This window comes from Balaenoptera ricei, chromosome 10 (genome assembly GCF_028023285.1).
Source record: "Balaenoptera ricei isolate mBalRic1 chromosome 10, mBalRic1.hap2, whole genome shotgun sequence".
NCBI lineage: Eukaryota > Metazoa > Chordata > Mammalia > Artiodactyla > Balaenopteridae > Balaenoptera > Balaenoptera ricei.
The window spans coordinates 20337787-20360216 of NC_082648.1; the positions used below are offsets into that span (position 1 = coordinate 20337787).

Genomic DNA, 22430 nt, shown 5'->3' on the forward strand with positions numbered 1-22430 from the left:
CAGAATTTTAAATGGTGGCTAAAATTCTACAGGATAAATGAACTTAGGTTTATAAAGCCTTCTGTCAGCAACAGAATCCTTCCATAGTCTAGTCTGGTACAGCAGTCTCTCTGAGATTTCAGTCTGGGCTTACCTGAGTATATATATGGCAGCAGCAAGGTAGAAACGGCTTTCTTCCTCTACAATGAATCCAAAGCTACTGCTGATGACACAGGGATGGGCAGGGAATGAAGTGATCTCCCTTCCAGAAGGTGAACAGTGGCACTGAGAACTTCTTAAAGAACTTCTTTTGTAAAAGATCATTGGCTTTACTGCTTCTATTTGACCTTTTTGCCCTATTTCCCCAGGGAGTTTGCTAGTGGGTGGGTAGGGGTAAGTCAGCTTTGCAGCTAAGCCAGCTAGGCAAATAAGTAGTTTTGACTATAGTGGCTACAAATATAGAGATATATGCATATGTATACTCTTTCCCATGCATGTACCAGGATACCTCCAGAAAGTATGATAATTAGAAGTATATTAAGAGATTATAAAGGAACACATCAGGATGTTTCCTTCTCGGTAACAATCAAATAAATAATGTTTGTTATTACAAGTCACACACACCCACACACACACACAGTGGTTTCAAGTCTCATAATCTTTTCACTTGGTAATTGCCTGATGAGAGTTAGTCCTTTTGAGCAGGACAGGAACCTCTAGGTTTTAAAATTACTGATCTTGTATTTTCAGCCACTGTAACAGCTGATTTGGACTGACTTCACGGGTAACCAGATCAATTGTGTAGACATTAATACTTACGAGGGCATGAGGAAAGGGAATCAACTGAAACACTTAGCCTATGAAATGGACTATAAAATCACTGTCAGAATAGACATTATAAACACAATAGAATTCTTCACAGCCCAGTTCTTCTTTACACAAATTAGGGCGTAGAACAATTCAAATCAGCCTTGATGCTAGGACTGTGTGATCAGGTAAAGAGTTAATACCAGGAGTAGCAGAAAATTGCCGTGAATCTGGCTGGTCAGTTATATGAGTGTTACTCTTTCCTTCTAACTCAGCATTTTAGATGACTTTGGTATTTAGCAATTACTTGGATCTAATATGACCAATTATTCAGAGATTGTTTTCAAATTCTTTAGGATCTCAGAAAGAAAATCACAGTAAGTCATCAAGGTGAAAAATGAAGGCTATTAGTATAACAGCATTATACATATAATAAAATGTCCTGATCCACCAGCAGAACCAGGTGATGTGTAAAACTCCATTCCTCACATAAATGCAAAAAAATGTAAGTAAATATTATTATTTCTATTGCACACTGAAAATAATATATCATATAAATACATTGTTACAAAAGTATATACATACACTTACAGAGCTGCTATTCTATTCTTACCTTTATCTTTACTTAATATTATTTAAATAATGAAAATTTACCTGTGAAATGGTATCTAACTATATTTTTCTGAATTGGTTCTACTAGTTATTTTCTCCTGTTTGCTCTGCTTTTTCCCCTTTTCTCTATCACTTGTTTTCTTGACTTCACTGGGCAAAAATTAGTAAAAATTTAGGTTCATTTTTTTGCTAGATACAGTTTCACTTTCCCCTCTCACTCCTTCTTCTTTCTGCCAACACCCCTGGAAGATAGCCAGAAGCCGCGATGCAGAGGTGCCAGGGTGTCCTGATCTTGTGCAGTTTGAGTGCCTCCGTGTATATCTAGGCAAGGCTTACTTACCTAAGTCACCACTTACAATATTGAGTAGAAAGTGCAGGTTGGAATAGTCAGCGTTTATAAGTCAGCTGGTTACATGATACAAAAATATATAGCCAACTTCAGAATTTATAGCAATAACATTTATGTATCGTGTTACTCCTAGAACAATCCAATTTATAAAGTGCCTATTGTGTATACATAAGGAACAATCATAAATCATTTACATTAAACAGTGTCAACTAGCAAAACACAACTTTCCCCCTAAATTCTGCACACTGAGATTAATGAGGGTTTTGAAAGGAAGCACACTAAAAAAAAAAAAAAAAAATCTCTGATTCATCCTAGGCGGATAACATATCCATATAAAGGAGCAGGTGTCTGTAGTATGATTTAGAACACCTATGGAACATCTCTGGAAAATATTAACTTTCCCTGAAGTAGAGAGCCATCCATGAAGTGAGCTGAAAATGTGGCAAGAACCCAAGTCTGTCACCAAGATTTCTTTTATTCAAGAATTTCAAGATTTCTTTTATTTCCTTCTCAGTAAAGAATGGAATTAAAACAAACAGAGAACACTGTAGGCCCTAACTGACCAGTCGTGTGACGTGTTTTCATCTGCAGGCACTTTGAGAAAACCTGAGAAAGAGTATGTAGATTACCTGCTTTATCTCTTTGACTCCTATTTAACTAGGAGAAAAATCCCTATCAGTGACAAAAGCTATCAAGAGTCCTAAAGTGAAACTCAGATATGTATGTGGATTTTCTCCCTTTGTTTACCCCCTAGCTCATCCCCTTCAGACACACAGTCTTCAGAAATCTATGCTTTAGAGTCTTGGATTAAATCTATTCTTTCTCCCTACAAAGCCCCTAAAATAAATAATGTGGAATGTTTTGACTGTTCACATCTGTAAAAGTATTTAATCTTATCTGAAACTTCACACCTACACAGCTGAACTGGACATCATGTAAGAAAAATACAGTTTGAATTTCTCTTAACAGTATTTTGCTTCTCTATCTTCTGTCTTTAGAAAGGATTACTGGAGTTATACTTTCTTCCTGTCTTAACTCACAGCCCTAAAAATAACCATTGATTTGTTTCAGCCAAAATGGAAGAATAACAACATTTTTCTTATATATAAAAATGTCTGTTCATTAAAAAACTCACTTCTCCAAACTCTATTAATGACTAATATTACTATGGGGAGAAGCAACCCCCTATCTTGGTTAAAATTAAAACTGAATCTGAAAAACAGAGACAAATATATAGCAAGAAAATCTATAAACTAGTTTTCAATGAATGAACTACCGGCTGTTTCCTGTTCACAGACAATTGACACTGTGTAAAGATAGGTTGTAATCTAGAAAGCAAAACAAAACAAAAACCATACACAGAGAGAGTGATAACAGATCTACAAACTTCTCAATTGAAATAAGAACTGATGGTCAACTGAGGTTTTCAGGAGAAGGTTTTTTTTTTTTTTAATTTATTTTATTTATTTATTTATTTTTGTTTGCGTTGGGTCTTTGTTGCTACACGGGGGGCTTCCTCTAGCTGGGGTGAGCGGGGGCTACTCTTCGCTGCAGTGCACGGGCCTCTCACTGCAGTGGCCTCTCTTGTTGCAGAGCACGGGCTCTAGGCGCACGGGATTCAGTAGTTGTGGCTCGTGGGCTCCAGAGCACAGGCTCAGTAGTTGTGGCGCATGGGCCCAGCTGCTCCACAGCATGTGGGATCCTCCCGGACCAGGGCTCGAACCCATGTCCCCTGCATTGGCAGGCGGACTCCCAATCACTGCGCCACCAGGGAAGCCCCAGGAGAAGGTTTTTAAAAAGAACATATGCTCATCTGGAAAGCCAGATACACTGTGGCCTCTGTAAAAATGTTTTGAAAACTGGGCCCCCTGCAAAACAGCTGTATTTCACTGGCATTAATTAGTAGGGGAAAATATAATGTACTTTTTCACAACTGAGAGTATTAAATTTAACAAGGAGAAGTGACAATTCACTGCAGTCATAAATAGAAGATTCTGGTTGAAAACTTATCCATTCATGAAGAAGAGTGTTAAAACTTCAAAGGGTTTTGCTTCTGTGAAGAGATGAGATGGTTAAGTTTTCTTCCCTTAACATGTTTATTCTCTTAAAATTATCTGGTGATCACGGGATTCTTTTCTATTTTTGAGTGGTATTTTGATTCACTTAAGAAGAAAAACTCTTAGTGCTTAGGGAAGCAATTTAAAATCCGAGGCTAACCCCTTTTTCTTGTCAATAAACTGAGAAATCTGTGTAAAAATAAAGCATAATTATGACTGCCATCTGGGCGGTTGCTACTTTAGTCTCCACATTCTTACAAAGTTGTTTTCTTCCCAATATTAATGAAAAATACACAATCACTATGCAGGCATTTTTAAAGTATTGGTATTTCCTATGATTGACCTACCTATATTTTCTACCAATTCTCTCTAGGTATTTCAATTAAAATAATTTTTAAGAAAATAACTGATACCTCACCAAGACATTCCAAAAAATATTGCTAAAAAGAAAAAAATCAGCCATTCATAAGGTATTTTGGGTCATTATCAAAAAAAAAATATCCTTTACAAATTACTTCCATAGACCTGATTAATATTTTTCAAAGGAACTGACTAAATTGAAGGGATCTGGGATACATATAAACACAGGCTCCCATAGCAATAAATTGTTGAACCAACATTGAAAAGGTTCTTTTTTTTCCCAATGGAAGTCTTCTAACATTGGCAGTATAAAGTTCTTACCTTGAATAAAAGATTTTTCCTCTTTCCCTTACACAAAATAATAGTTAAAGAAATAGCTTCAGGCTGAACTACTACATTTCCACTTTAGCTAATAAGAAAATATAACTTCTTTTTCATTCTTAATTTGATAACATCATTTAAACAACTAGTTAAGGATTGAGTATAAACAAAATGAGAATATTCTGTCTCTTTATTCAAGAAACAATGCCAGTAACAACTAATTTTCTTACATGGCTGTGGCTATCAATGCTGGGTTTTCTTCGGGTTTTTTTTTTTTTTTGGTTCCAGAAGGCATTGATTCAATGTCACTTTTAGAGCTTCTTAACCTAAAATCCATGGATTGCTATGAAATCTATAGGTTTCTGGAATTATATATAAAATGTCATGTGTATATACCCATTGTAATTTTTCCTTCAGCAAATCTTCTTCTTTGCTACCTAGCATCCGTGAACCCTCTTTCTGTCAACAGTACCCCATTTTCCTCTGGGATACAATCCTAATGCTTAGTTCATGGAAAATGATGAAGCTGACTCCTGCTCCAAGAGAGACACACAGTATTATTCTGTGATCTAATCAAAGCAAATTAGTACAAACAGACTTTGATAGGGCTTCTGGGAAAGAGATTCTCTCTTTTTCCTGTTTGACCTGAAGCTTGACAGGATATTATAGCTGAAGCAATGCCACTGCCACCATCTTGCTCCCAAATGAAGCCAGAGACTGAAGCTGCCTTAGTGGAAGCCGAGAGATGGAGAAAAAAATGAGTCTTGTTTATATTATTTTAATCCAGAAGTTAGTTCTGTGCCGAGACTCTATATTTTAATAAATAACACACATACATGCACGCACATTCATACCATCTTACTCCACAAATTTGCATAGCTGACTTCTTCAGCTTAACTGCTCACTGGCTTTCTCTGACCTTTCCTACCTACTATAAATTCCCCTCTCTGTATTCTTTACTTCTGTCCGTCCTATCTGTCATTAATCTCATTACGCGTAGTCAAAATGATGTGCCATATGCTATTTCTTATTTTGGTACACAGGAATTTGGTCAGTTTTCCAGTCCTTTTCAGTCAAAGTTTACACAGTGCAGGATTATTTTCCAGGAGAGAGACAGGGAGAGAAAAAAAGAGACACAGAGAGAAGGAGACAGAGAGAGACAGACAGAGGGATTTACAGAGAGAGAGGGAGGGAGGGGAACAGATTTTAAAAACTGAAGATTCAAATAGAGAGCCATGTAGTAAGTTCCATCAACGGTGGAACAAATTGAAATTTTGATTACACACATACAAGAAAATATATTTTAGTTAAGCAAATAACTGTAGCATAGATTAGGAGGAAAGGATTTTCATGCATTTTGATCTCCGTTCCAACCAGACTTAGCTGACATAATTATGGGGCCCCTAAAAGCAACTTCTGGGGTTTAGAAGCACCTGCCACTTCCTTTGAACTGGCCCTATAAATGCCAAGAGTGAGTGTTTTAGATTAAATGAATAGATTAATAAACATCTTTGGAATATCCATTATTAAGGTTGATTTATGTTCTCTTGCCAGCAGTAATTCAAGAAAATGCCATGCTATTCAAAAAATATTGCACGTCATTCTCACCACTTTGCCAAAGTTGACACCATGTAAGTATGACAATATCTATATTCTTTTGCGGTACTAACTGTACACAAAAGCTGATAGATATTAAACCACTCTAAGTTTGCAGGGGCATCAGGACAGGAACCACTCTTATTTATAACTCTGATAAATGACCTTTCATTTGTAAATTTATAGTGTATCCATAATTTCTTTAGGGAACCAAGAGGTTCATTCAAAAAACTGCCACAACATTTGTCTATGCAAAGGTGATGGATATGGTTTATGAAATTAAATGCTTTTAAAAATTAAAATCATATTGCCAAGAAAAAGGATATGTTCTTTCCTGGTTTGCTCACATTTTTAAATGATCACAACTATACTCTCAGCAGTTATAATGCTTAATCTAGATAGCATATTAATATAAATATGTCCAAATATATTGTTGTTATGGTTGTGGAGTATCAGTATGAACTACTGGACATCAAGTTCACTTAAATTTATTTTTTTTCTAATTCTATTCCTCTGTAGTAACCTATAAAATATATAAAGTATCATTAGAATATAATATTTCTTATTTATGTTTACTACAATTACTGTATTTAATTTTTCAGGACTACTCCCAGCAAACTGCATGGTTTATTGTAACCACAGACTATTAGAAACTATAATTTAAATAAAATCACTTAAATAAAATACATATTTGCCAAAAATTAACATTAACTAAATAAGGAGTCTTATTTTATCCCAATATAGACTTTGCTCAATTGGAGCAATCAAAGAAGGAGATGATGAAAGATAACAAACTATCACTAAAGTAACCAATAAAAAGCAGAGTAGTCAATGTTCTAAGTGTGAAGAAGAAATGTACATTGTTACTATGTGTGATGTGTTCTGGTGGCTTTCCTACTCCTTCATCTGCCATCATTTACTACCTAGGTAACACGCAAATCTCAGTGCTTTGGCTTTTTCCAGAGTAGTTTTTTACTTTTTTAATCTATCCTATTATTACGGAATCTGCAAAAGAGTGAACCTGACTTTAATTATTTGATTTGGTTATATGAACAACAATCTCCAAATTGCAACTTTCTTTAGCATTAGCTCCTCCAGCCGCCAAAAAATTGTTGCAAATGCTTGCAAAATTTTTACGCAAGATATTTCTTACATGTTGAGTGTTCTATATTCTGCTTAAAACAAAGATAATATTAAAAATAAAATACAATAAGCAGTTTACATACCCCAGTGGACCGCTAGCTCCTTGTGGGCAGGAACATATTTATCATCATCTTTGGGTCACCGATGGCCAGCACAGCACCTGAGATATAATGCACACTCATAAACGTGTTTGAATGAATTAAATCAGACAGTGCTGTCTGGAATCCACTTGGAAGGTAAGAATTCAATAAAGTAACCATTCTATCTACCAACCCTCTTCCTCTATATCCTATACTATTAAAGTAGCAGTGCATATTCTTATACATTTGAATGACAACTTTATCCTGAAAACTCAATTCTCAAAAATAATCGTTTCTAAATGCTTATTACATTACATATTCTTATTGTCTTTGGTTCTGGTGGAGGCTATACAGTGCAGTGTTTGAGATCATGTACTATGGAATCAGGCTGATACATGTTCAAATCCTGGTTCCACCACTGGCAATTTACATGGTTTTGGATAAGCCACTAATCTCTCTAAATTTCAAACTGTCTTCAAAATAAAGATAATTTTAGTAACTTTCTAATAATGTTCAAAGGATCAAAGGAAACGATGCTTTAGCTCACTGCCTGATACACAGTACGCCCTCAATAAATGATAACTACTCTTTGTATTCCTTCCTCTTTCCCTCCCTCCCCTTCTGAAGAGCTAACCTTACTCTGGCCTTTGCCTTTGGCTACTGGGAGGTAATCTCTAGGACCTCAAAATGTCATGCCTGACAGGAATGTCTTTGTTTGCCTGAGGGCTTTGGCCACAAGATAGTCTAACAATGTGATTTTATGATGGGGGCCTTGAGTCATGCAGTATCACTTCTGCCTCCAAAACTACCTGGAGACTAAAGGTATCAGCCCAACACTGACGTCCAGGAGGGGCTAGAGACTAACGGTCAGCCACGCGAGCGGTATGTGATCAAGTCCCAGTAAAAACTCTGGCCACCAAAGGCTCAATGAGCTTCTCTAGTTGGCAATGCTCCGTGCATACTGTCACATGTCAATGCTGGGAAAATAACATGTTCTGACTCCACAGGGCAGGGTGATAGAAGCTCTGTGGTTGGTTCTTCTAGCCTCAGCCCCAGCCTTATATAACTGCTTTCCTTGGCTGATTTTAATCAGGATCTTTTCCCTGTAATAAACTGTAAACATGAATATGACAGCTTTCACTGAGTTCTGTGAGTACTTCTAGCAAATTTTCAAACCTGAGGGCAGTTTTGGAAACCCCTCAAACACGCATTTGGTGTCAAAAGTGAGGGCGGTCTTGTGTAGAGGACTGGCTCCCTCAAATTCTGTAGTTGACTAACTGTACAGTTGGTTAAACTCTCACACCTTCCTTCTTTAAATGTGGAAGGCCCCAAAGCTTTGAAAGACATCTCACCTTATCACTCAAGTGAATGTAACAAAACTCTCACTTAACAGTGAAAATCACTTTGAATTGATGGTGCTTATGTATATACTATATGTTGTTTTATTTTCCCATGTACAAACAATAAAATCCTCCTCCAGTAATAGATGCAGAAATGTTTTGTTTTGGTTATATGAACAGCAGTACTGTTTAGAAGTAAATGAGTCACATACAAGTAAAATTTCTAGAGATTAGTAATAGTAGATCCGTCAAGTTCAGATAGTAGAAAGTTAACTGAAGAGGTACATTGGTTTTCAAACAAAATATTAATTAAATCATATGCTTCTTCTGCATCTCCTAAATGCAGTATGCAAGAGGCTGTTTGTAACCTTGTTTTAAAAAAAAAGCAAACTTTTTTTTTACAACTATCAGTTTGGTAAGCAGAATTTTAAGATGGTCCACAAATTCCCCCCAACTTGTGAACATATTCCTCAGCATAATCTCCAGAGTTGTGAATATGATGGGTTTTACCCCCATGAATAGGTTATATTATTTAACACAGTTGACTTTAAAACAGGAAGATTATCTGCCTGGGTCTAACCTCATCACATAAACCTTTTAAATCTTGGTCTAGAGGTCAAAGACTGAGGATGATGGAGATTTGAAGCATAAGAAGGATCTGATACACCACTGCAGGCTTTAGGATAGAGGCGGCGGCGTGGCAAGGAGTACACACAGCCTCTAGGAGCTATGGGCAACCCCTAGCAGATAGCCCCAAGGAAACGGGACCTCAGTCCTATACACAAAGAGCTGAATTCTACCAATAAGAATAAGTTTGGAAGCAGATTTTTCCCCAGGAGTGTACAGGAGTGTACAGGCAAGAACTCAGCCTGGCCAATCTTGATGCCAGCCTTGTGACACCTTGAGCAGACAACCTAGTCAAACCACGCTGGGCTCCTGACCTGTGAACTAATAAATGGGACTTGTATTAAGCCACTACGTTTTTGATAACTTGATATATACTTACAGAAAGCTAATACACACAGGAACTGAGGATTCTGCATGTATTTTATTGACCTCTCTTCAGTCTTTCACTCTGAAAACAATATCAGTTATGTGCCAGGTTTCACTAACCATAGAAACCCCCATTTACCAGTTACCGTTGCCAACACTGAAAAGTCATGGACCCACTCTGAACCAGAAACAGAAAAAAAGGTACTACGCCATATGCTAAAGACCGAATGTCCTCCCAAAATTCATATGGTGAAACCTAATACCCAATGTGATGATATTAGGAAGTGGGGTCTTTGGGAGGTGCTTAGTTCATGAGAGTGGAGCCCTCGTGAATGGGATTAGTTATCTTATCAAAGAGACCCCAGAGAGCTCCCAATCCCCTTCCACTAAGTGAGGTTACAGCGAAAAGACAGCCATCTAGGAAGCAGGCTCTCACCAGACACCGAATGTGCTGGCGCCTTGATCATGGGCTTCCCAGCCTCCATAAGTATGAGAAATAAATTTCTGTTGTGTTAAGCCACCCAGTTTATGGTATTTTTGTTATAGCACCCCATATGGACTAAGACAAAAATGTAATTATTGTCTCTTCAGCAGATCATTTGGAAAACTCAACTCTCTGCCTCCTATATGGAAAGTGTTGAGAAGGTAACTCTTAAATATGCTGTGAATTATCTCCAAATTTTCTTGGGCCATTTTAAGGGTAGAAGTAGGCAGTGACTGTGCCTTCTTGAGGCATATGTGGGAAACTACCATATGTTCAGTGCAGAAGACACAGAATCTCTAAGTATCTGAAGTGAGATTGGGGGTCACTTAAAAAGAATCTCTCTCAGGAGTCTTCGTAGAACATGCTACTACAATTGCTCCTTGTCTCATACCCTTTTTATTCATTTACTACAATGCTGCCATGTTTATTTTTATAAAACACAAATTTCATCATGTTGTACCTCTACTCGAAATGACCAGTTTCAATGGCCTTCAAGATAAAGTCATTAGTTCACTAATACATTCAATATTTAAGTGCCAAGTTCTATACTAGGTGATAGGGACACACTGATAAGTAAAACAGATAAGGTTCTGCTCTCCTCTGAGATTTGCCCTTTCAAAAATATCCTTCCCATCCCCATCTCGTTCAACTAGAAAACTATGATTAATCTTTAATCCCTAACTTGGGCTTCACTCCTCTGGGAAGCCCTCTTTGACCCTCAAGCATAATGAGGTACTCCTTCTCTGTGCTCCCATAAAATACTGTACCTAATCATATAATAAAATTGATCACATTGTATTAAAATTGCATGGATTGCATGTCTGCATCCTCCATAAGCAGAATACGGGAGAAAACTCAGGAAACATGTGCACCCCAAATTCCTAGTCAATAAGAGATTATAAATGGGTAGGTCCTCTTGGGAGAAGCTGACACTAGACCTAATCCCTCCTGTGGGGTAGAATCTACAGGATATATACATGATGGAGGGAGAGTGTTCTAAACTGACAGTAGGAACCAGGCTGGGCAGTAAGGACTAACCTGTGCTACCCCACACATCTTAGGTATGCTGTGATGATAATTCCTCCTTCCCCTTGCACCCTCTATCTCAATTATGAGTTCCTGGAGGTTCTGCCCAGAGTAGACCCTCCAGAATGCAAGGTGGGAGATCAGCTACTAGTCAGAACATAGGGGTTATTAATCAGCTTACTTAGTGAGATAACAATCTTGAATGACAGAATTTGAGAGTGAAAAGTGATTGTAAGATTTCCAAAATATTCCTGGTGAAAATGCAAAAGCAAAATGTGAATCCTAAACAGATAGAGCCAGTATGGGAACTCGCATGTATCTAGGGAGGGAGCGGGGAGAAGTCTAGGGAAAGAAGAGAGGCAGAGCTCAGAGGCAGGGGCCAGGCTCTCTCCGTATCTTGGTATTTAACCAACAAGGAGGTGGGGCAGGAGAATATCAGGTGGATAAAAGGGACCTAAGGGCTGACAGTCCTCTTTCATGGACATTACATGTTGGGGAGAGCATGGGAGAGGTCACAGGCCTCTCAGGGAATCCCTGTTGTAAGTCTTACACCCATCTAACCTGGTGAGGGAGAAATGAAAAAACACTAGTGAAGGAAGGTGCCCAGATAGACTGAGTTAAAACTGGTTACTATACCTCACGGGTTGTGTGCATGTGCAAGGAACCTCAAAATGTCGGTACTCTGTTCCATCCTCCCCAGTCCCAACACAAACACACACATACACACAAACACACACACACACACACACACACACACACACACACGTACAACACAGAGGAAGACTGGGAAAGCCCTGAGATGGGGAAAGGAAGAGGGACCTCAAATTCAAGGCAATGGTATTTGAGGCAATGGTATTTGAGGCAATGGTAGGCCAGTAGCGCTCAGGCTCACATCCAGGTGGGGCTAATTACATCAGCAAGGACAGAGGGCCCCACAGGTAGAGACCCTGGCCGAGGGAAGATGCCAGGAAGGATACAGAGGGCAACCCCAGGGCCAGCATGCATACATGTGACACTCCACACTACCGCGCCAGCCGCAATGATACACAAACTCCCCATAGTTGGTTTCTTTAGTGGGGACAGGGGCAGGGGAGGGCACAAAATGTGAGCAGTCATCCCTCTCAGGGTCAAGTAAGTGCAAGGTTGCCACCTGAGAGGGATACTTCCTTACATTTTTACACCCAAGGTGCCCCTCTCACCCCACCCTACCCTGGACAGGGAAATAGAGAAACTAACAAACAAAAAGAGGTGATTTGATAGTAAAGACACTGAGTTATTTTGTGCTCTTTTGAGTTTACTTTTTATTATCTTTCAATCTGCACAGTAGGGTAGGGACTCAGGAGCAAGAATACATTATGGAAACAGCTCCATTTTCTTTGTATATTAGAGTAGAAGTGGATAAATTTTGACCCAATTAGATGTGTCCCCAAAATTATTCCAATATCTTATCAGATTATTTTCCTATTTAAATTACTCAAATTGCTATAAAAATCTTTTTTCCTTTATATCTTTATACCTTCTCAAAGCAAATCAGATCCACTTCTTCCCATACTATTGAAAGTTACATGTTACCTCACTCAACATACAAAAGGGACCAAGAACATCAATTCTTTAAGAGTCAGTAAGGAAGATGACCACTTGTACTCCCCTGCCAGCCTCAAGCATCTTTCCTAGTGTCCTCTTGTGAAGTCTGCCCCAAAGACACATGATCTAAAATCTTAAATTGCTATAAATCTCAGATACTAGGGTAATTTGCCTAATTTAAACCCTTAAGATATGTGTTGTGGGGCTTCCCTGGTGGCGCAGTGGTTGAGAGTCTGCCTGCCAATGCAGGGGACACGGGTTCGAGCCCTGGTCTGGGAAGATCCCACATGCCGCGGAGCAACTAGGCCCGTGAGCCACAACTACTGAGCCTGCGTGTCTGGAGCCTGTGCTCCGCAACAAGAGAGGCCGCGATAGCGAGAGGCCCGTGCACCGCGATGAAGAGTGGCCCCCGCTTGCCGCAACTAGAGAAAGCCCTCGCACAGAAACGAAGACCCAACACAGCCAAAAATTAATTAATTAATTAATTAATAGAATGTTTAAAAAAAAAAAAAAAAGATATGTGTTGTGGTTCCTTTTACAAATTTCAAGAATTTTCACATGTTCCATCTAATAACTCCATAGGTAGCAGCACTGTTTTGCCAACTGCAGTTTGGATCTGTAGGCTTTATCTCCACACTCTACCTGCTGGCTGAGTGTTCTGGAACAAGTCACCTGATCTTTCAGTGTACTTTATTCATCACATTAAAGGGTAGCCTACACAATTCCCAAAGTTCCACCCTGATCTAATATTTCTACCACAAATAGATGGTAACTTCTGATGGTATCTTATTAACCTTTCTAATTCAGGAATGCAATCACAAACAACATTAGCTGATTTGCTACCAGTTCTCCTACCCGTAGAACTGGTAGCATGAGGAGGGAGAGACAGAAATGCTCAGTGAGAGTTGAGTGGTCAACAGTAATCATAATCAACACTGATATTCTGTAGTAGTTCCTATGAGCAGACACCATGCCAAGTGCTTTACATGTAATATCTGGCTTAATTCTTACAAGAGCTCTATGGGACAGGTACTTTTATTATACTCATTTTACAGATAAGAAAATTGGCACACGAGATTAAGAAATGTGCTCAAGGTCACAAAGCTAGAAAGTCTTTAGTTACCGATGAAACTCCTATTAGTTGCAACCAAAAGAACTCAACCAAAATACAGTGAAAAGTGCAAGACAAAAGAAATTCTAGAATCACTGTATATTAGAAATGTTTAACATAACCATTTCTGGAACTAAAGTTAAATAAGAATGCAGAAAACTTATTGCTCAAAAAATTTATTTTCATGAGGTAGCAGTATACAGATGCATGCCAAGTTGAAATCGGAAAGGACATAATTAATCATTTCTTCACTCATTCTACAGGTGAGGAAAATCGGTTTACTGGGGAAATGGCAGGACTGTGCCTGGAATCCAGATCTCCTCTTTTTCAGTCCAGTGCTCTTTCTAGTGTGTACCTAATCCTTTGGGAAAGGCAACAGTGGTTGACAGTGTTGGCTGTGATGCCAGACTGCTCAGTGTGAATTCCTGTTTTCACTCGCCAGCAGTGTGATCTTATGTCTCAGTTTCCACATGTGTAAAATGTGAGTAATAATACCTACTGTATAGGGTTGTTGTGAGAATTTAAGTAATTAATACATAAAAAACACGTAGAACCATCCCTGGTACCCAGTCAGTACTTAAGTGTTGGTCTTTATTATTACTACAATAGCACGTTTGGGGGGAAAAAAGGGAAGCCAAAACATCAACAGCCATCCAGCAGCACAAAGACTAGAGCAGATGAGTCCTGTTAATACCATTTGAGATATCTCACTCTTTCCATCTAAAAGTTCTATTCCTTAACCCTCCCAAGCACACCATATAGACAACTGGGAGTAAATTTCTGTCAGGACTAGAGATAAAGGAAATGCTAGAAGAAGTAATTTACCAGCAAAGTTTTAGGGAGGACCCAGCTTCCAGACTTAGCTTTATCGTTCACAACTGGATTCTAGAAAGCCAGGTCACGTCTCCAAGTCTCAGCTTCCTTCTCAGAACTTTCCTATAGAGGGATACTTCTGGAGGCTTCGCAAGGTTTCACTAATAGCCGAGGCCAAAAAGGAGATTTCTGATCTTAATTTTAATCATTCTAACCTAGTGAACAATATATAACCTTTAATTACCAAGTCTTTGTTTTCTTGTTTTGCATCAGATTTCCTGCCATTATTAACAGGCATGATTATAGGAAAACACGTGTAATTTGCAATTCAAACAGTCTTTAATCTTAAAAGAATTTCCATGGGTGGAAGAATGGCGCACAAGTGCCCTAGCTCCGTCCCTTGCATAGCCCACCACTTGCTCAAGCGATCTTAACTCATAAAGGAGGAGAGCTGTACAGCTTTAAAATGACTTCATTCCCATATTTACATACTTTTAATAGGGCTATGATGAATCTCCTTCCGCTTGACTCCTATTTTGAGCTGTGATATTTTAATCTCCATTCTTGCTGCAACTTAGCAGATGAATGTGCAGTGTGACAGAGCTCAGAGGAAATAGTATAAATAAAGCAAAGTGGAGCTATGACATCTCACATTTTATAGCTTTTTTATTGTAGCCAAAGCATAAACAGAGCACAGCTGTGTTATACTTACCGCTGTGAGCGCTCCCTCAATCCTCACCCCCTACTGCTTTTAAAAAGACAGTGCTCTTATTCAGAAAGCTTTGGCTGTGGGTAGCATGGCCGCACCGGTGGCAGTCTCTACCCCAAACCTCTACCTTTGACTCACTTCTCCTCTTCCAGATGTAGATTTGTGGAGTTCCGCATCATTCCTCTGACTGAAAACCAATATGCCAACAGCAGCCCATCCTGTACTGTAGCAGAAGCACCCTGTTCCTACCTATTGGAAGATGGCTCCACAGCCAAAGCTATAATTTTCACTCCTCAACAGACACACTGCACCCAAATAACTCACAAACACGCTCTTAACAGGAGACACACAACTAGCTGGAAGTATTCAAAACAGTGCACTCTCTTAATGAAAGCCCCTTTTAGAATGAAGAAGCTGTATTTTTCACTTTCAAATTAACTCTTAGTCATGTTTGGGTGAAAGTTGTAAATGCCAAAAGGGCCAAATACAGTGAGAGTGAGAAGAGTGGTGTTGACCTGTGCAAAATCACTCCATGTGCTAAAACAGTCGTCAGGTTTCAGAATTTCTCAGGCTGTTACATATTTCATTAAGTCCAAAGAAGACAGAGGAAAAGACAAATAGCAAGCACCTTCTACACTCTGACAAATACGAGGTTATATACGCAGGGTTGATTAGTCCAGGACAAACACCTGATCTAAGAGGAGCCAATCAGAGTTCTTCCCAGAGATAGTTTATTTAAGTAAAATGGAAAAAACAGCAAGCTACAGAATTCCTGTGCTGTCATCAATGGTGCCGTTTCCTCCAACATGGAGAAATCTCTATTGCAGCAAGAAAAAGTTGACATCCAAAGTGACGTGGACACAGGAGAGAGGGGTATCGAGCCCTGACAGAGTATGACTCCCTGGTCCCAAGCATTCCTGAGGCCCATCCAAACTCCTGCCTCCCCGCAATTTGGTTATTTGCCTTCCTTGTATTCCTTTACCCAACCAATTCCAGCTTTTTTTTCTTAAGCTGCCTCAAATTGCGTTTTATCACTTACGAAAAAAGAATCCTATTTCACCTTCCAGAAGAAGATTCTTTTTTCAGTTGGATTAGGATTTCTTTCTTTCTTTTTCAAATACCACCACACTTTATGGGAAGGGAGGAAAACCCTCTGGGCTTGTAGAGGAATGTGTAATGAAATTCAAAAGACACATGCATCCAAGTGAAAAGAATATAGGGGCACAGTAGCCTATACACCAGTGAAGTGAAATGAGAGACAGGAAGATTGATTTGCATCATCATTAACATGGAAGGAGAAAAGCGGGAGAACACAATGACGGCGAGAACCACCTCCATTGACATACGTCATTGTTTCGAAACAACAGGCCCAACTGGGCTAACACAGGGGCAAAGTTGGTATCCCAAGCTTCCCAGCTATCTATCCGCCCAAAATCGCTCTTCTGCCAAGCTCATTGTCTACCAAGCTGCCAGCCCAGCCCAGGGATCTGATTAGCAATTTGCACTTTTGTGAGAGGATTAACAGAATTCCTTTGTTTTGAGGTCGGATTATCAAACTGCATCTTTAAAGAGGTGTGACCTCATCCAGATTCATAAACCTGCTCCCTTGAGAATGGCTTGGATTTTACTCCACGTGTGCAGCATATAATTTCATAAAGGAGTTACTGTCAAAACATGGTACTCATTTCTTGATGTGTGCGAAGAAGCACATTCGTAACGTAAATAACCTCAGACGTTTTGTGATACTTTAAAATAACCCATCTGGTGGGAAAACAAGGATTTTCAACCCATTTGGTTCCAGCACTAGTAAATTAGTGTGCATCTAGCTCTCACAGAAGCCGGAGATAAACCCCATTCCCAAACTGAGACTCATGATGCCTTTATTTTTAAGAATATTCCAAATCAACACTTATTCTCGAGAAATTTTTTAAAAAGAAAGCAGAATGCACACGAGAGTAAACTGAGGCAAACCGAAGAATTTGACGGCTACGGCCAAAATGATAATGATATCAAATTGTTTACACTGCATGGTTTACATATCCAGCTTTATCCAAATATAGAGATGAACGAGGAAAACACAGTAAGAGTTTTGCACTTCTAAGTCTGTTCAGTAGCAGGGAACTCATCAGAAAGAAAGTCCCTGAAGTTTCCACCAAAGTTTGAAACAAGTAAAACATCCAAGGGGGGACATCTATAGGGCAGTATGCAACAGGTTGTGAAAAATTAGCCTTCAGACTTTGCACTAGTGTAATTTTTACTTCAGATGGCAATCACAGATAAAATGCACAAAAGCAATCCAGCCTTTGGAAGGCATGCATTACTGGTGTGAGAACCGTATCTTGGGAAGTACATAAATGCCCATTCAGCTACAGATGGCAAAAGGGCAGTCTGGCCACAACTAATGCCCCAAAAGCCAGACACTGCTGAAGATCAAGCGGCAGCTTTATTCATTGACAAACTAAAAATCAAAAGAGTTGATTTTCAGGTGCTTGTCTTGGACAAGCAATGAAAGTATCTTGTTTCATAAAGAAGAAACAAGTATATTAAATGTGTTTATTTTAAATATTAATATAGATTGTTACCCCAAAGTTGATAGATTCGGGAATGTGTCTTCAAGTCAGGGAACTTTCAATTACAGTAAGAGTGTATTTACTAGGCAAGCCCTGATAAATAAGGTGTCAGGTGGGTTGGTCTGTTTGTAAGCACAATACATACACACAAGACTATTAAATCTGTGGTTCTTAATGAGTGGTTGTGTCAGTTAATGAATTCACCTGGAAAATCTTTTTTAGTACAACTGTCATGTACCCCAACTTATAGCCTGTGGGTGGAATGAGAACATATTTTTCTGAAAAATCTCGACTGGGATTCTGTGAATCCCTCTTAAAGAGCCCTCTCTTATATTTGAAAATAGCCCTTCTATCTGGATTATCTACTTGCTAGTCTTGCCTTACTAACTAAATTGAAGTGTCCTTAAAAAGGTGGATCATGCCTCTTAAGAGCCTCCTACAATGACCTGCAAACAGTCTGGTGTTCAAAAAAGTTGGATAAATAAATTCGAAAGACTTTTGTTTAATTAATAGGGGTATGATAGAAGTTATCAAAGCAGATGACTACTTCAGGGAGAGTAGAAATGAAAAAAAATAATTTAACAATAACTTGACTTTAACCCTAAAGCTGCCTACACGGAATTCAAGAAGAAAACAATGTGCATTATTTATGCCTTCTCTAGCCATAAATACAGAGCACCAGCCAACATCAACCTTGAATTATTCATTTATTCAACATATATTTATTGCATATCTCCATTTGCCAGGAACTATCTTGGGCTCTAGAGTCAGAGCAGTAAACAAAACAGACCAAGCTCCTTGCCCTCATGCAGCTAATATTCTAGGCAGGAAGATAAAAAATAAACAAGATAAATGAATAGATATATTACTATGTTAGTTACAGAAGTGCTAAGGAGAAAAATTAAAGCAAGGGACGATAGAAAGTGTTTAGAGGAGGACTAGATGAAATTTTAGAGGAGAAGGAAGGGCCTCACCTAGAAGGAGCCATTTGGGTCAAGACCTAAAGAAAGTGTTGGAATGAGTCACTCAGTATTTATGAGTATGCAGAGCAAGAGCCTGCCGGCAGAGGGAACCTTGCAGGGGTGCAAAGGTCCTATGAGGGGCAGTGCCCAGCTTGCTAGAGAAAGAGCAATGGGCAGAGGGAGGGAGGGAGGATAGTAGTAGAAGGACAAGCCGGCAAGGAGAGGGGATGGGGACTGCCTCTGCTCTCTGAGGGTCACAGTAAGGACTTCCCTGAGGAAGAAAGCCATTGGCGTGTCCTGAGCAGAGAAAGACATAATCTGACTATTGTGCTTCACCCATTCAAGGCTCACCCTGGCTGTCATGTGAAAACAGACTGAAGGGGAATAAAGTTAGGAGCCCAATTAGGAGACTTTGGCCACAAACAGAAATGCAGTGGCTTGGACCAGACTGGAAAGTGGAGATGAGGAGAGGTGGTCAGATCCTGGAAATATTTTGAAGGTAGTGCTGATAGAGTTTTACCCAGGGATTAGATGGGCTCTAAGTGAAAGAAAGGAGTCAAGGGTGATGAAAGGTTTGGGGTCTGAGCAATGGGAAGAATGGATCTTCCTTTCACTGAGCCAGGGAAGACTTCAAGGGGAGCAGGTGTGAGGAGCACATCCAGCGCTCATTTTCATGTGCCAAGTGGAGCGGCCAAGGGTGGGTGTGGAGTTCAGGAGAGAGGTTACAATGTAAAAGGAACTTATATTCTCAGACAAAATTGTCCTAGCTCTGACCACTAAAAATGGTTGCTTTTGGGCTTCCCTGGTGGTGCAGTGGTTGAGAATCTGCCTGCCAATGCAGGGGACACGGGTTCGAGCCCTAGTCTGGGAAGATCCCACATGCCGCGGAGCAACTAGGCCCGTGAGCCACAATTACTGAGCCTGCGCGTCTGGAGCCTGTGCTCCGCAACAAGAGAGGCCGCGACAGTGAGAGGCCCGCGCACCGCGATGAAGAGTGGCCCCTGCTCGCCGCAACTGGAGAAAGCCCTCGCACAGAAATGCAGACCCAACACAGCCATAAATAAATAAATATATAAAATTAAAAAGTGGTTGCTTTCAAATGAGTCTTTATTTAGAAGCTATGACACACTGCTATATTTAAAATGAATAACCGACAGGACCTACTATATAGCACAGGGAACTCTGCTCAATATTCTGTAACACCTAAATGGGAAAAGCATTTGAAAAAGAATAGATGCATGTATAGATATGTATATAACTGAATCACTTAGCTGTACACCTAAAACTAACACAACATGGTAAATCAACTATACTCCTATATAAAATAAAAAGTTAAAAATAATAAATAACCAAATAAGTAAATAAATACAAGCTATGACAGAATTTGCAGTATTTTTAATAACCATCTTTCAAAAAGCACAGAAATCTGTATATAGCCATTTGATTTTAATAGAGATAATTCCTTAAAGTTCATCATTTACTGATAAACCACAGGCAGCTAAATTCATACTGTCCATGTATGTAACAAATACCAAAGTAATAGCCTCGGTTTGGTGGTCTGATTTGATATATGACTAGTGTTTAGATAATCCAGAAGAACAAATATGTAGTACCATCCGTGGATATGTACGTCTCACTTTTTTTTTTTTTAGGAATGACAAGGAAACGTACACACATGTTTCTGAGGGACTGTTGATGAGACCTCATGCTGAGCACATTTTAAGTTTCATGTTTTATCTTTAAGATGTATGTGGGGAAAAAAAAGATGTGGAATTTTAAAAATGAATTAAAAAGATTAAATGTTTTAAAGTATTTGCTAAATTACCTGACTTTCCCCCAAAATCATTAGGTAAAGTTGACTTTGATAATTGTAAGGTACTTTACAACTAGTATCATCATCATAGCTATCTTTTATTAAGCCCTACTAAGTAGGCATTGTGTATTAGTTTTATACTATATACCAGGCCCTGCATATTGTTTTGTATGTATTAAATCATTTAATCCTAATGTCAACCCTATCTTATCCATAAATATTCCTTACACTAAAGCCAGATGTCTCCTGACAAAAATTTATAGAGAAATTTCTTCTCCTTCAATGTGAAACCAAAAAGCAACAGTGAAGACTAAAACAATATACATAAATATATGGTACTGGAGACAATTGGGAAAGTTGTACTCCTGTGTACTTGTAATTTAACTAGGAAATGCCTATCTGAACAATAATCCTATACCAAATGACCTGTACCAAAACAAACGTCCCATACCAGTGAAATGCCATCCATTACAGTGAACTGACAATAATCGGAGTTGCCAGTTAACAAAAATTAAAATAGAAATATTTATTGTAGAAATAAAGAACAAGTAATCTAAAACTCATGGCTTTTAATAAACAGTGAGGTTTACAGTACAAAATATTGGGGGAGGGGGAATAAGGTAATTTCTTAAAAAACAATAAATCTTTAATCAACTGTTTATCAGATATAAACTGGATGTCCAGAAATAAATTGAAATAAATAGAAAAATATACTTCCACAGTCTTGAGCAGTTCTTCCAAATCCTCCATCCATTTAAGTTGGCAGGGCATATTAGTGGTTTATTTGGATATTGTCCACAGTTGTAAACGAGCATCTTTGATGCAGTATTTTGGCACTGGACCATGTAAATGATTATACTGCTATATATTTAATGTAGTAGATATAAAACTTGGACCCAAGTATCAACTTGAGAAAAGCATAAAACTCATCAAAGACCTTCTCTAAAGTCATCAATGTAAGTAGCTTGCAAACCACGGGGTTGCTGACTACAGCACCTCCATTACCATGGTCATTCTAGTAACCTTCCACTCTTCTCATATCTTGTTCATCCTATCGCTGTAGCTGCCGTCTCTGCAAAAGGAGTGAGAAGCGGCACAAAGCATGCTTCTGGGTGAGCACAGAGTCAGATGTGGGTTACATGGGCGCTCTATCACTCACCCTATAAATCCAGAAGAGGTCCTGGTGAAACACACAGGGGAAGACATACACACTTCTTTGACATCTTTCATATGTCATGAAAGCTGACTCTAATTTCCTTAGAAAGAATATCAAAGTGCCATCTTTTTACCGTCATTTTAAACTAAAAAGGAAAATAGGGCTAATATACATAATCAGTGAAATTAAGTAGGCAAAGTTTATTTCTCCAAATCCTACATCTTCTTTGATGACAAGCTTTTCTTGTCATCAAGAAAGTGGGGGAAGAAATGCCACTTCTTTCCCCAGACTGTCTCTGACAACATTAGAGTCCAATTTATTTGTTCAGTGAGGTTGAACTCAAGGTGACCAGCCCACAATTATACTATTCCCTTTGCTTTCTCACCCTCATCAAAATGCACCTACTCTATGTTCTATTAGTCAATGCCCAAACCTTAAACTTCCAAGATCACCACTGCCAAATGATAATACAATCAGTGCCAAAATGCCAGTGGTTAAAGACAGAAATTTGGAATTGCAAGGAAACCTTCAGAGGTAATTAATTCAATCCTTCACTTAAAACTGG

The 22430-nt window shown here is 38.9% G+C and overlaps 1 protein-coding gene across 6 annotated transcripts in view; it reads right to left on the reverse strand.

Moving 5' to 3' along the window:
- SOX5 (SRY-box transcription factor 5) overlaps positions 1–22430 on the reverse strand; it is a 995182-nt gene that overhangs the window by 818303 nt on the left and 154449 nt on the right. For 5 of the 6 annotated variants that reach the window (XM_059935452.1, XM_059935454.1, XM_059935450.1 and 2 more), the window contains one exon: positions 7308–7384. The exons of the other annotated variant lie outside the window; for it this stretch is intronic. The gene's annotated coding sequence lies outside the window, so the exon portion shown is untranslated. The remainder of the gene's footprint in view (positions 1–7307; positions 7385–22430) is intronic. 6 annotated transcript variants of the gene reach the window in all.